The 14,999-nt window shown below is 39.9% G+C and overlaps 1 protein-coding gene across 1 annotated transcript in view; it reads right to left on the bottom strand.

Annotated features, from left to right (window-relative positions):
- lrba (LPS responsive beige-like anchor protein) overlaps positions 1 to 14,999 on the bottom strand; it is a 196,431-nt gene that overhangs the window by 170,508 nt on the left and 10,924 nt on the right. The gene's annotated exons all lie outside the window — the stretch shown is intronic.

Below are 14,999 nucleotides of genomic sequence, written 5' to 3' on the forward strand. Positions count from 1 at the left end.
GAATGAGGGAGAAAGAGGGAGAGAGGGGAAGGGTTTTCAGTCAGTCAGTCACTGAGCGATGATTTCCTCTTTTATAACTCGAGAAACATAACCAAGAGTTTCAGAAAGGGCATGTACTGTATATATGTGATCACATTATGTGTGCATACATTCAGAAACAGATGATTAATGATGCATCAGAGCTGCTGCTAGCCAAGTGGGTTAAAAGGTCGAGGGAGAAACACAGGTCTCTGTCTGTTTGTCTGACAGTAGATTCAACTGTTTACAGCTAGCCATGAGACATTGTGATAAACCCAGAGCAAAAAAAAAAAAAATTTGATATCAAACAAGAAGCCCCGTCAGTAAAACTAACTCCGACATCCAGACAGACACAAACAGTGGGAAGTGTATTTAGAGGTCTTTTGTTCCTGCAGGCACTAGAATCTTAACAGCATCTGACACAGCCTGGTAGACACAGACTATGTTTTCATTAATTTGTACTTATGACCTACAAGAAAATAAACAAGGATAAGAGTACAGTGATGTGAACCTCATCGTAATATCTATATTCAAACTTTTATACAGAATAAACACATTTTCTTTCACAGCCAATTGCACAAGCCTGTATCTTGAATCAAAAACAAGAAAGTGTATTCATGGCAGCAAGAAAAAAAAAGGAATTGCATCCCACCATGTTACTCAGCCTCAACAGTGATCTCCAGCTAAAGCTTGTTCAGGAGCCAGTGGGGGAGAAAGCTTGCCTTATTCCAAAAGGAGTAATGTTCTTTGTGTGCGGAAATAAATTGTATGAGCCATAAATGTCGCAATTTGTCACTTCTTAATAGTTGTGATGACACTTTTATTATTGAACCCTGCCTAATAGAAACAGATCAGGAAAATAACAATGTTGATGTCAAATTAATATTGTGAGTAAGGCTGTCATCATGTTTAGAATCAAGGAGGTGTGACTGGGCAAAAAATAAATGAAATGATCGCATACTCAGCCATTAGACAGGCTGGATGTGAAAACAATATGATTTGGTGCAGGGAATGGAAACTGTCCCATTAAAATGAGTTAGGTCAGATTAACTCTGAATGTGCGTGTTGAGTACAAGATAGGAAGACGGGGAAACTGGCTAGAGCCACAATATCCTTCAAGACACAGGTTAAAGTGATGATATCACTGACACACACCTCACCTTTTGTCCGTTTAACCTCCACTCAGAGATATATAAATAATTTTTTCATGTCAAGTATCAACATGAAAACAATGATGCTATCCATCACCTTATACAAGGCCTATTTACTCTATCCCTAACCTTTATATGGTCTTGTTTTTTTAAGATACAATGCAAAACATTTATATAACATTACTATAATGTTCACAGCTATTAGAAATACAATTTAAAGTGTCAAATTGTATTAAATAATATTTAGCCGTCTTCGTTTAATCTGTCAGTTACTTTTTTTATTAATTGATTGTTGTAATGTAAAAAAACATATCTGAAAAGTGCCTATCACAAGTCACCAGAGCCTAATGTGATGTTTACTTTCTATGACTGACCAACAGATCTTGAACCTAAAGATATTTACATATCTATATTTTGATATAGATATAAAAGAAGCAAACACTCAGATTGAAGAAACTGAAAAAAGGTGAGCGTTTTTGTTTGATAAGACTCATTCGATTATCCAATTACCTTATTATTTTGCTTTGATTATCTAATCATTACATTTATTTATTTATTTGGCTAATCATTTCAGTACTAACTATGTGACAGCAAATCATCTTCTAAAAATGCATTTTGAAGCTCTGAAAGGTTTACATTTTTCATGTTTAAGTCACCATTAAAAAACAAACCCTTACTTTGATTTGAGGTTAATCAAAGAATTGGTTCACCCAAATTACCCAAAACAAAAATGTTTTCATTGTTTCCTCCCTTGACCCTGTCACCTGTTAGGGCAACAAGCCAATGTTAAAGTAATAACACATGCACCAATTAATGCCCCACTGGCAACCTCCCCTTTCTTCGTCCCTTTTTTGTCTCTTAGCAAGTGATTGATAAATCACACAGCTCTCTACAGAGTGCCATGTATTAACGGGGGGGGGGAATAGATTGCAGCCAGGTCTGCCATTAATGGATGTGGGGTGCCATTTTGCCACAGTAACAGTTGATTTATGAGCCTGACACTGTGTGTAAGTCATCCATCCATCAGTTGAACAAGGAGACCAAGAACAAATATGACACACACACACACACACACACACACACACACACACACACACACACAAAAAGGTTTGAGACAAATTGAACAATTACTTTGCCACATTATCTCATGGTGTGTGGTACTGTTTAGAGTCAACCATACCACCCCCACCCCCCCACAGGTCTTACTACTACTTACATCATTTATGGCCGTCCTAATTCAAATTAATGCTGAGATTATGTCGATAGCCGGGGTTTGTTGGATACAGATTCTTGTGAAACTTGTGATGGACAGTGGTAATTATTTTATAAAATACTTTATTTAAAAACATACATTGGGGCGACCTCTCGCTCACCTGTAGGGCGTGCGCCCCATGTAGGCTGAGTCCTTGACAGCGGGCCGGCAGCGTGCGGTGAAAAACTACCTTCTGATTTGGATTTTGACGTTTTGATGTGTGAAAGACTGATAGCTGAGCTGACTGGAGTGGAGACATTTACAAACAATGATTAGCCTATAGCCTGTAATCTGCTAGCGTGTGTAATTTAAAAGAGAAATAAAGTCTATGAAGTCCGACGTTCTCTGTCATAACCGAATGGGGTGGCTCGTTCAACATCAGCTGGGATTTAAAAAGTCTGTGACAAGCATTATAGTCAGTAATTCACAAGATCATTCTAAAACCTTTGCTTCTGAAGAGCACATTTGGAGTGGCTGATGAGGTTTTATCGATTTTGTTTTGGCAAATACACTATTACCCAAATATTCAGATACAGATCACAGTAAGCTGAACGTTTCACCTCACATGTAAAAAAAAATAAAATAAAAAATAAAAATTATGTAATGATAAAGCAAAGACCCCAATCAATAGAAAGGTGTCTGTGGACATAAAAAAAACTGTCATATTCAAACGTACTTTATCCCAGGCAGCACTCTGCTCCAAAGCTGGAAACTATGTAGCGTTTTCAGAACACAAGTGTAGCACTAGTATGAAATCTCACAGCAGCTGGTTACCTTCATGTTGTTACCGAGTACAAAATTTCGCAATACACAATCGGTATACTTTAGATTATAAACAGACTGAATTATGCTGCCATTAATCAACTGATACTTTGAACCTTGATGTACATTGGAAACAAAGAACATTGAATGTGTCTATTGGTGCATGGCTTTACAGTGTTTCAATTCCTTAAAATTCAATCATTTACATTACTCTATTTCAGGAACAGGTGTAAAAAGGTTGCCAGCTCCAGCCTCGGCTACAGCCAAGGAGAGCGCTGCCATAAAGCCACTGTCTTTATGGCAGCTAGACACCAGATCCCTGGCTGGGTAACCTAGCCTGGCTGTTCTCCCCTGAGGCCTGCCTGAATTAATCATGGCTGAGCAGCCAAGCAGCCACTGGGCCGTAACACAAAGCACAAACAGGCTTCTACGGTCTCCATGGAGAACAACACTGGAGGACGGCAGTGCTGAATGGGACGCCAGAACAGGAATTCATATCTATTGCCTCAGCTAAACCTGTATTTCCGGAGACCAATGATGAGGTTAGGATTCTTGGAAAGCTGAGATATGAAATCCAATGTCAAAAATGACGATGTCTGACATGAGGTTAATATTTCTACCACATGCAAACAACTTCATTAGAACAAAGTGTCAGCCATGTACATGGGGTGCAAAATGACGGTTGTGAGGTATAATGGTTATCGTGATCAATGTTTCAATCCACCTTTTTCATGCACATGTTCAATTCACACCAAAACGTGAGTGGAAATGCAAGAAAAGAAAAGAAATATTACAAAAATGCTTTTTAGCTTGGCTGATGTGGAAAGTTTGCATATTGAAAAGAGAAGATACAGTAAAGCCTGACAGAAAAGGATTTTTCGGATAAACCTCGATGTCGCTGTACCGGTTCCTCCAATCAACTAAAAATACCACAAAAATAAAAAATAAAAAGAAAGGAGGTATTGAGGGCGTATGTTGCCGCAACACCCTCGTTTTGAGTTAAAACAGGGCCACTTGTTGCATGTCAACCCCCCCCCCCCCTTCTTTTGCCCTTACCGCTGATAAAAACACCACAGGGTACACAAGGTAGGGAAGAAGTATTAGAGTTACTGCTGCTCAAATTATGTAATCTTGAATGAATATATTTGTATATAGCTAGCATGCACGGATTCCCATTTTTTCATTTCATTATTAAAATGCTTGTATTTAAAGCATGTACTTGTATAAAGATTATGAGCGTACTGTAAATCATAAGACCAGACGTTTTGGCAGAGCAAGAAATTGGGACTAAGAATAGAACAAGTAAAGCTTTACTAAAAGAGCAGAGCTATTTGAGGTCTGAGCTACAAAAAACAGACATGTGATGCTGAAGATGAGAGAAAGCATCAATGATGGCAACTTTGTACCAAAGGGGAGGAAATTACCCAGCTAAAAGTAACAGGCAGAAACACTGATGCTGCCAAGCCTGCAGGGGGATGAGACCCACCATCTAGAGTGTGTGTGTGTGTGTGTGTGTGTGTGTGTGTGTGTGTGTGTGTGTGTGTGTGTGTGTGTGTGTGTGTGTGTGTGTGTGTGTGTGTGTGTGTGTGTGTGTGTGTGTGTGTGTGTGTTCGTTCTTCAGTTCCCTCGCAAATGAAACCGCAATTAATTCTATGGGTGAAATCATTTGAATACAAAGTAATTTGACTGCAGGAAGACGACAGCAGAGACGGACAATAGAAGAACGCCTGTGACAAATTTGCGCTCACGTCTAACATGTCTCTAGTTTGTCAGATGGCTTAAATCCGGCTTTGAATTGCTCCGAACAATCAGACCGCAGTACATCTATCACTTGATATCATCTGTCAGTTTGGGAGTGACATGACGACGAGTCTAGGGGAAGATCTGAATGGTCCAATATTCAACTGAAGTCTTTTTTGTGACACCGGTGTCGGGGGGGGAAAAAAATAAAAATAAATAAAGTAAATGCATGGCATGTTAAGGCTACATTAAATTTGCCCTTTACAAAATGACTGTAAAGGCCATCTTATGAGTTATAACAACCCAGCTTGACTATGGTTTTCAAGGCAACAAAACACTCAACAAATGCGCTATCAGAGTGGCCATGCTTTCATCACCACCATGGCTGGCCTACTTTTTCAACAGCTCTTCTAACTGGATCGTTTTTAACGAGCGCTCTTGTCAAACCAAAAGGCAATTCCAGCTTATTCTTTCACAAAAGCGAGCCCCCCCTCCACGCCACGCAGACCGAAACATCCATCACAGTGACCCAAAACATGAATCGTGATATGACAACATCTTATAATCCCGCGCCCTTCACTGCTGATGGACACTCCCATTTCCAACACACTGATGTGAGACGTTGAAATGGCTCCAGCAGATAATCTGTCCAACTCAAATCCCTCTAGTGCTGCTCACGCTGATATGAGGGAATGAGCTTCTGATGGTGTAGATGAGAGGAAATAGTGAGGCGAAATGCATGCATCCCATCATGCTCTGGTTAGAATACATTATGTCCCTAAAATAAGCAACACTTCACATGAAGCGGTAGCAACATTTAGGATATATGTATGCACAGACTTCCAATGTAAACGAAAACACACTCCAATGGAGAGGAAAGGACTGCAAGCAAAATGTGGGGTGACAGCTGACTCGTACAGTGTCGCAAGCAAGCGACGATCCCAATTATTTCAGTTGATCGGTTCAGACCTGACAAGACCTGAGGATCCTTCTAACAAGTCTTGAAAAGGACAACACAGTGTGCTATAAAATAGAGCTTTGACAGCAAAATGTCTCGTAAAATGTAAAAACACCCATTTATCGTTTAGACATTTTCTGCATTGTATTTGAGATACATAATCCGTTTTTCAAAACAATCCTAAAGTCATATCCATCCAACAGAAATACATTGGCACATATCGTGATAAAATGTTATCACACGATAAGGAAAGGATTATCATGAGAACATCTTTCTGCCATATTGCCCAGCTTCTCTGCACAGTGACACAGGGGTCACATCACCCACAGACTCCCTTGATGCTACCTGTAATACACAACAATTATGGATTCCTACCCCTTTGACTGCCCTGTATGGCTCGCTACTCTAGCTTCTGTTGTCGAAAACATTCGCAGAACATCAAACCAACATCCTGCTTGAGCCTGCCGCTCTACATCTCTAAGAGCAGGAGTGGAAGTTAAAGTGGTGACATTTATGAATGCCGTGACCATGGAACCCACTGGTTCAATAATCACAGCTCACGACAGCCCTTTTTAACCTGATTCAAACTCACTTCATATAGAACAAGTGGTTATTCCAAAACAGACTTTGTGAATATCAATATATCTGAATGTCTTTTGTGTTGGAAGCTAACATTTAGATTAATGAATAAATGATTATTCAGCTCAATTTGCTCAAATTATTCTTGGGATTTGTACTCATTATTGTTAAATTAATTAATTTTAAATTAGAAGACTGATCATCTGACACTGTTGAGTACATTTTCTCTCAGCTGTCTTCCTTTGCACTATGAGACAAATGGAGAGGGACAGAGGAGAGGTGCAGTATGTGGCGAGAGATATTTTAATAGCTGGGTTTCTAAGAATATCTTCAGAGGGCCCAAGCTTTTCTTTTAAACAATGGCTGACAGTCATTGTTACACTACATTAAACTGGATAATGCCCAGGCAGCAGTCTGATCAACACATCATTTCCTTTGTTGTTCCGTTCGTTTGCCTGAGGACACAGCTTTGGGTACGACATGCAGAAAACTGTAGATCCTAATACACATGGATACAATTGGCCTGCAGAAGTCTATGCCATTTTAGATTACATTAAATGTAATTAGTTTATGCAATCACACATCATTTATCCTGTACTATGCCATCTGCACATTGTGATGGGAGATACAAAGACCCAAAACAAGAAAAAAGGAAAGCAACTACTGTAAAAATGACCCACAGTATTTCATCCAAATGTAAAAGAGGATTTAGATATCACAAATTATACCATCCATCCTTCTATTTTACTTGTTGACAGTGTAATATGTGATAAAATTTCTAGTCTATCAGCATTCCTGTTTTATTATGCTACCATCCGCCAAAATATAACTTCTCAAACTGTACTAAATTCCAGTTCGATTGCTCTGCCCTAACCAGGGGCAGGAATTACCCCAGGGGGTTGGCGAGAAATGTAATCCATTGCAACAGTTTGCCATTGGTTCAGCAAACACATATACAAACATGCCCATTTTTAACATTAAGCAAATACAGTACTAGCGAAGCAACGAGGTGTTTGACAGACCTCTTTAGCACGGTCTATCTGAAAATCTAGCTTAAGTTGCAGGGTGGCTGCTATTGTCAACATAAGGAAAAGGCTGGGCAGGAAATGGTCCTCATTAGACAGAGTCCAGGCTTTAGGGCAATCTTTTCATTTTCCAGAACAACTTTGACCGACTAATGTCGTCTGCTTCTGAAATGAGTTCAAAATAAATAAAAAAAAAACACGAATAGGATCTATTGACCGAATTGCTTTCTACTTCAAAAAATCTTTGTGTGGTCTCTGTCTGGAATAAGATGTCCAGCATTAACAAAATTCAGATTTAAATTTAGTTAATGTGAGGCGACTGCCAGATAGCAGACATGGAAAGAAGTGATTTGATCGTGAGGCAAACAAAGATTTCCATTGTTTTTGCCAGCAACGGCTACCATTTTAGTTTGCATAGTGGCAGTAAATATGAAGGTTGGCTCTGGTGCAACATGTTAAAAATAGCCGCTGGATCAGGGAGGTGAAGACGGAAAGAGATAAACATCCAGACTGCCTTGATGCGTGGAGGAGTGAAATGAGAATTTCCACACAAAAGGGCCCACCCCTGATTAGTACATAAAGGTAGCCTGTAAAGTTTGTAATGTAAGCTAAACAAACAGCTTTTTTACATTCAACAATTTGTACCAAATCCATAAAGATTGCTTCCCTTTCACTGCAAGTAATGGGGGTCATAATCTACAGTCCTTTTGTTGTGCAAAAATGTATATTCAAGATTTTCTTAAGCTAATATGGTGGTTCAGCTGTGTTTTAGTAGACAATTCCCTCCTTGTTTCCCCAGACAGTGTTTCCTTGTTGAACTGCAGTGGAAGATTAGTAATAAAATGAGGGAGTTTTATACAAAAAAGAAAGTAAACTGAGCCAATGGTAGCCATAAGCCTAAAAATCAAATGTTTCATAGCGGAGGTGAGCACCAACATCATGAAAAATGACACTGTTGTTCTCAAGAGACGAGATGTGACAGGATCTGGGCAGCTTAGCACCTCGGCTGAACAATTTCCTGTAGGAAACCCTGAATGGGGAACCAGGAAACTGTCTGCAGTAGCATATCCTATCACAGTTGTTCCCCTCCAACCAGATTCCTGAGGTTTGTATTGAATTATGTCATGTAGCTTCCTCAAATCCCTCCATAAATTCTTGTCAACAAAGTTCTCAAAAGCTACTGAATACAGCGCTGGTTGCAAATGCTAGTATAATACCTGCCAGGGAATCATTTTGAGCACACAAGTGTGATTAGGTACTTCCATCCTGATGTGGAGGCAATCACTTTGACAACAGATATATGGGTTATTTGGTAAAGTAGGTCTTTAAAAGGGGCCCTATTTTAACAATCTAAGCACACAGCGTGAAGCGCCTGGCACAGGTGTGTCATCTCCTATTACCTTTAAAAGTAGAGATGGCCCGATACAGTTTTTTGCTTCCGGGTACTGATTCCGATACCTGAACTTGCGTATCGGCCGATACAGAGTACCGATCCGATACCAGTGTGTCATATATTTTATTATGTTTTAACAATTTTATACTACCATCCCTGTATGGATGTGATATGATTTCTATCTTCATTGTTGGTCTGGCTCAGGTTAAACTCTTTGTGAAACATGAACAAATACAAACAATGAATGCCACAGAACTATCTTTTATTATCCAGTTTGACAGTCAGTTATAACGGAAAAAGAACATAAATAAACTACTTTAACGTAGATTTTCTTAAGGGCTGTATTACGTGGTATCGGATCGGTGCATAAACTCCAGTACTTCCCGATACCAGCGTTTTTGGCAGTATCGGAGCCGATACGGATACTGGTATCGGAACATCTCCATTTAAAAGCCAGGCGTGTTTGTACCTTGGCACACTGCTATTATGATGGTGGATTTGCTAAGCAGGAAAGAGAGATTTTCAGGAGAAGAAAGTTATCTACTTTTTAGATACTTTAGATTATATCATAATACCATTTCACATTGTTCTATTTTTAATATTGTGCATGTTTGTGTGCTGCCGCACGTCCCTGTGTGTAACAAGCATAGTGTGCGTGCGCTGTGCATGAGCCTAGGCGCATTTTATTAATACGCTGTTAAAATAACCATGAAATGCTGCGTTATTGACTTTAGACCAGGTTTTTGTTGGCCAATGGCGCGATCACTTTCCGCTGCCTCAATACTATACTGAGATTAACTGAAACCATTGGCAGCATACAAAGTAAAATAACATTGTGCATCAATACTGTTTATAGTACTCTCTTTATGTTTATATTCTATACACTGAATGAACGCCAGTAAAGTATATGTGATTTGCAAGACTAAAATATGCAAAAATGTCAACTTGGTCTTTTATATAGCAGAAAGACACAGAGCCATGGTTTCGGATGTTTCAGATAAGGAGACCATTGCCTCTGGGACATCAAAACTTACTGTTAAACCTTGATGACTTGGGCATAATTCAATGAAACATCCGTGATGTAAGCTGCCAAACTGATAACCCCGGTGATGTTCCAGCATGAACAAACTCGACCTTTTAACATTTACAATAGAGGCTTGTGACCAGGTGCTGCCTGTCTGATGGTCCTGTAGATGTATGATGGCATCCACATTCTGACTCTTTATGGGTTACTGCATTATTCTTTTGACATCTCATCAAAGACTCCTGGATGTATGTTTGAGGTGGATTTTGGCAGGACAACATACCAAACATTTGCTGGTTCCACCATCTAAAATGATTTTCTGCTTGTCGGTTGAGTATTATTATAAAGTGAATAATTTCTTATTGCCCACTAAAATAAGCAACTCAAAAGAATTACTTTTGGCTATGGTAACTTGGGCATTTGTGCTGAGTGACTGGGCCTGTAAATCTATTGTTTTAACATTCCCCTAATATTATTTAAGTGTCAAGAGGGGTGAGGTCTAAAGGAAGACTGAATATTTCTCTAATCAAATATTGTCAGATCAAATATGCTGAAATGTTGTGCATTCTACCAAAATGTTTCAGTGCAACATAATCCACCGAGGCAAATTTCTTGTGTGTTAAGTGTTACTTACTTGGCAATAAATCCTTTTCTGATTCTGATAAGACTGTTAAATGCAAATGGTCTTGAAAAATCTATAGTTTTAATCAGAGATAACCTCAACAAACAGCTACTCCCTTCGCTAACTGTTATATAATAAATCACACAGTTAATAAGCTAAATGTATGCTTACTGCCCTAAGAAGCGGTTACTAAATTATTCAGCCAGATTGAAGGAATAAATGTCACAATAGAAGTACATTTGCCAAAAGGTTTTACATAATCCTTTTACATCTGCCCCAAAGTGCTGTGTTTCAATTTAACGGTATGCATTCAATGCGTAAACTAATAAACATAAGTTTCACAACATGCCGTAATCCTATCAAGAGTACAGGAAGACATGCACACACGCACAACATGCCTACTCTGTGGTTCTGGCAGGTGATTAAATATCTGGGTGTGGATTGCATGGCCTTCAACTTAGCCTCATACAGCCAAGACAAGTTCATTAATTTAGGCTATGCACAGTCCTCCACCTTTCCTCATCCTCCTACTTCTCCTGACGCAGAGCCTGGTACTTCAAAGAAATGCACACAAACCAAAAGATAATCTTTCAAAAAAAAGGGGCTAATTGCAGCTACCCAAACTTAGTTGTATTTTTGTGTAAATAATTAGGCTTAAAGAAGACCTTTAAATACTGTATGAGGGTTTGACATTTAATTCAACTTGAATAGTGTGGCGTTTATACAGTGCAAAAAGAAGAAGTAAAGGACGCCACTGAGTTTATTCAAAAGCAATTAACGGTTATAGTGGCTGACATTTTAGCAATATCAAGGCACTCAGGAAGTGAAGAGTTTCCTTTTGTTGTTGTGGGCCACTGAGACCTTACAGTATAGCAGGTGGTAGTTCTGAGTGCAAGGCACAGATTTATAAGAAACACGTACTTTTACTTGAAGACCTTTAACAGCAAATACTGTGTTACATTTTATAGTGTGGGTTTATTTATGGACTGCATCTCTTATGTGTTGCCTGTATTCCCTACAGGTTGCATGCCAGACTTTGGCAACAGATGAGTTGCTGATGCAGAGGGTGTGAAAGCAGGTCAAGGGTAGAGGAAACATCTAGTGGTCGGCAGTCAGGTTGGACCAAGGGCCAGTTTTTTTTTTAGCACTGCTCACTGGTCGGCCAACACAGACCGACCCCCACCGGGCAGGTCTGCGTTGCGTTCCAGAGGCACCGCGGCCCCCGCGAGCAATCGCGGCCATTCAAGTCACTGCTTGGTATTCCACCACCCGCATCACGGCACGTCCCAGAAGCGTGCGTGAAGCGGCTCTCCGCCCCCCTAAAGATACACGGCCACGGGGCGTTTCGGACAGCCGTGCAGGAATCAAAACAGCCAGAGCGTCAATTTACCAAAAAGGTATCACCCGATATCGTATATATGTCTCCTGTACAACCGCATGGACAACGAGAGATTCATTTTGGAGGTGAAAAAACATTAGACACCACAGATCCTTTTGAGACAACGCCAGAAAAGAGAAGGCATGGAGTTTAATTGCAGGAGTGCTTGGAGTGGAAGGAAGATAGTAGCTTAATAAACATGTGATTGTTCTTTCAAGTACTTATAGAGACAATAAATTCTGCGAGTTGGGCAGGCAAGACACTCAGCTTCTTAGACGCTCCCGGTATGGTATGGCGCGTGACAGAGGACGGAACAAAACCACGGCACAGACGCACCCGGTGGAAACTCCGGGTTACAGGTGCAGTGAAGATACAGTTCCATGTTATGCATGTTCATTTGTTTCAGTATTATTTTAATGTATTTAATTGTTGATGACCCCTCCCAAACTGCCTGCCTGTCATGTTCTGCTCCTTTGTCTGCAGGTACTGTTAGGTGGAGCTGGGAGGGTCGTCTGTACCTGGCCATCTGGGCGTGGCTTACAATAGGCATAAAGACTGCCCTCCTGGGAGTCTCACTCTCTCTCTCTCAGCTGGTACTACTGCATCCATCCACCATTTTGTTCTTTGTTTGGTTTGTTATACCTTACAACACACCATTCATTCACTCATCCACACATGGCAAACACGACTGATGTCTTCTACATTTACACACCCCACTATTGCATTTATGTGGAGTTAAGTTGTGTTATTAGTCTATTTAGTTAAACTACTTTTTGGTTACTCTGTGTGTGACTTCCCTTTTGTTGTCGGCCTTGAGCCAGACGGTATCATTGATTTATTAAATTGTCTGATGAAGTTTGAATTCCTCTTGTATATATCTAGAAATAAAAGAACTGCTATGCTACAGTCAAAGCCAGAACATTTACTACTAATTTAAAGCCACTCTCTCTCTCTCTCAAAACAATGTAAAAAAAGATAATTACTAATAACTTAAGAGTCACTGCCTCTTGTTTGTAATATAACTGCTGTTAGAAAAGAGATCAATCTTGTCATTTGCTTTTGGGAGACACAAATGTATCTTGGTTAATATGATCCTCAAAATTTCAATTTGAACTAAAAAATTAAACAGTTTCACCTTTTTATCGATTCTTTGTCTGGTAATATTATTAGACCTCATTTCAGCACCATGCACTGTCCATATTACACAGCAAGGTACAGTAATAATTTGCTCTGCTTCATGGTTACATGGTTATACATTACAGATCTGAATCCAGCCTAAACGTTTTGATGTAGCACACTAAGAAAAACTTCTGTTTAACAGGCCCTGTTTTATGTTTCCCATTCAGACTGATACAAGCTTACACAGTAACACCCCCAAATTTCCAGTCAGGGCAGAAATTTGGATTGTTGTCATGACACCTGGTCTTGGATACACACATTGCAGGTGTGCACGTAAAGCCTGCATACTGTATGTGTACGTATAATCAAAAGGGTGTAGTTTCTATTTCAAGGTGAGTCTCACCTCAAAATAACCCAGTTTCAACAGGACAGCTCTATCACACAAGCATAGCCAAGTTATATGCATGGCTATAATTTGACAAACTAAACTACCAAACAACTAAGGGATGGGGTAAAGCAGATCTCTTTAAAAGAGTGGAATCATGCAGTCTAACCCATGACTAATACAGAAGAATATACCAAAGGCTGCAACTAGAACATTTGCTTACAAGCATGGAGGGGGGAAAACCTAATTGGTCACCATTGTGTCAGTATTTAGGGACAGTCCTGTTGGGCAAAGGCTGATTTGTTTGCGGTAAAACGCGGTTAGATATCATCCCCACCGTCACCATCTACCCATGAAATCATAAAGCTAAGTTGCGTCTAGAGCATAGAGGGCAATGACTCATGCTGCATTGTGCCACCGTAAAACCTACTGCACATTTTGGACTAAGAAAGTATTAACTTCAAACATAGAATCATAGATCAAGCATAGATCATTGCAAAAACAAAAAGAATGGGGCGACCTCTAGCTCACCCAGTAGAGTGTGCGCCCCATGTAGGTCCTTTGCAGCGGCCTAGGCTCAAATCCGACTTGCAGCCCTTTGCTGCACGTCATCCCCTTTCTCCCTCCTTTTCTATCTAAGAATCACCTAAAAACCTATCTCTGCCAAATATCCTTCCCAGGGCATAGGGAGTTTCTAACTTAGTGGGGACTGCATGTGAGCCAGTTATATCAACTCACAATGAAGGGTCTCTAAGTATCACCGTTCTAAGGACTGCTAAGAGCTCACTGGAAACACTGTTCTTGTGTGCAAATTAATCTTGGGGCATGTACAGTAATTACTCAACATTTGTTCTAAACATAACTAAATTAAATTAATTTGAGTAAAGTGTACAGGGGTTAAGAATGGTCTGACATCAAGCCCTATACTGAAAGAATAGCATAAATATCTTGTGACACTCACTCATATTGAAAAATAATGATGGCAATATGATGCAATCGCATTGGAAATAAAAAGCACAACTTTTCAGACCATGGTGCATTATGCAAAGACAATGTGCCGTTTGCCAGATTCCCAATTCTATCACAGTGAGCCTTAAAAAGCCATTTCACATCGCCTCATCACAAGAGACCTCCTAACAAGATACAATTTGGTGTAATATTTACAGGTGTAATCTGCCTAAAAACAAAGGGAAAAAGGTGGACAGTGCTACAGAACATTAGAGAGGAAAAACACGTGTTGGGATTGAGGCTCATAGCATTAAACCTGTTAAAAGCGCCTGTGATCTCGCTTAACAATTATATTCTGTTTTCCTTTGAGAAATCTCCCCCACAGGGACTAGAGTGAGCCAACACCTTAAGGCTTCAACATAACATTTCTTTTACAAAAAGGAGCAGCATTTGATATTATGTTTTAATATTCACACCTTTCCCAGCATCCAACACGGAAACTTGGCTGACAGGCCAGCGGTATTAGCATATCATTACACCCTCTACTGTGAAGAGAAGATAGAGGGCTGGGAGGTTAATATTGCTTCCCATTAAGCCAAAAGCTCTGTTATAGTGTTCCAACATGTGCTAGCACATAAAGGTGGC

The sequence above is a fragment of the Perca fluviatilis genome, chromosome 1 (genome assembly GCF_010015445.1).
Source record: "Perca fluviatilis chromosome 1, GENO_Pfluv_1.0, whole genome shotgun sequence".
Classification (NCBI taxonomy): Eukaryota; Metazoa; Chordata; class Actinopteri; order Perciformes; family Percidae; genus Perca; species Perca fluviatilis.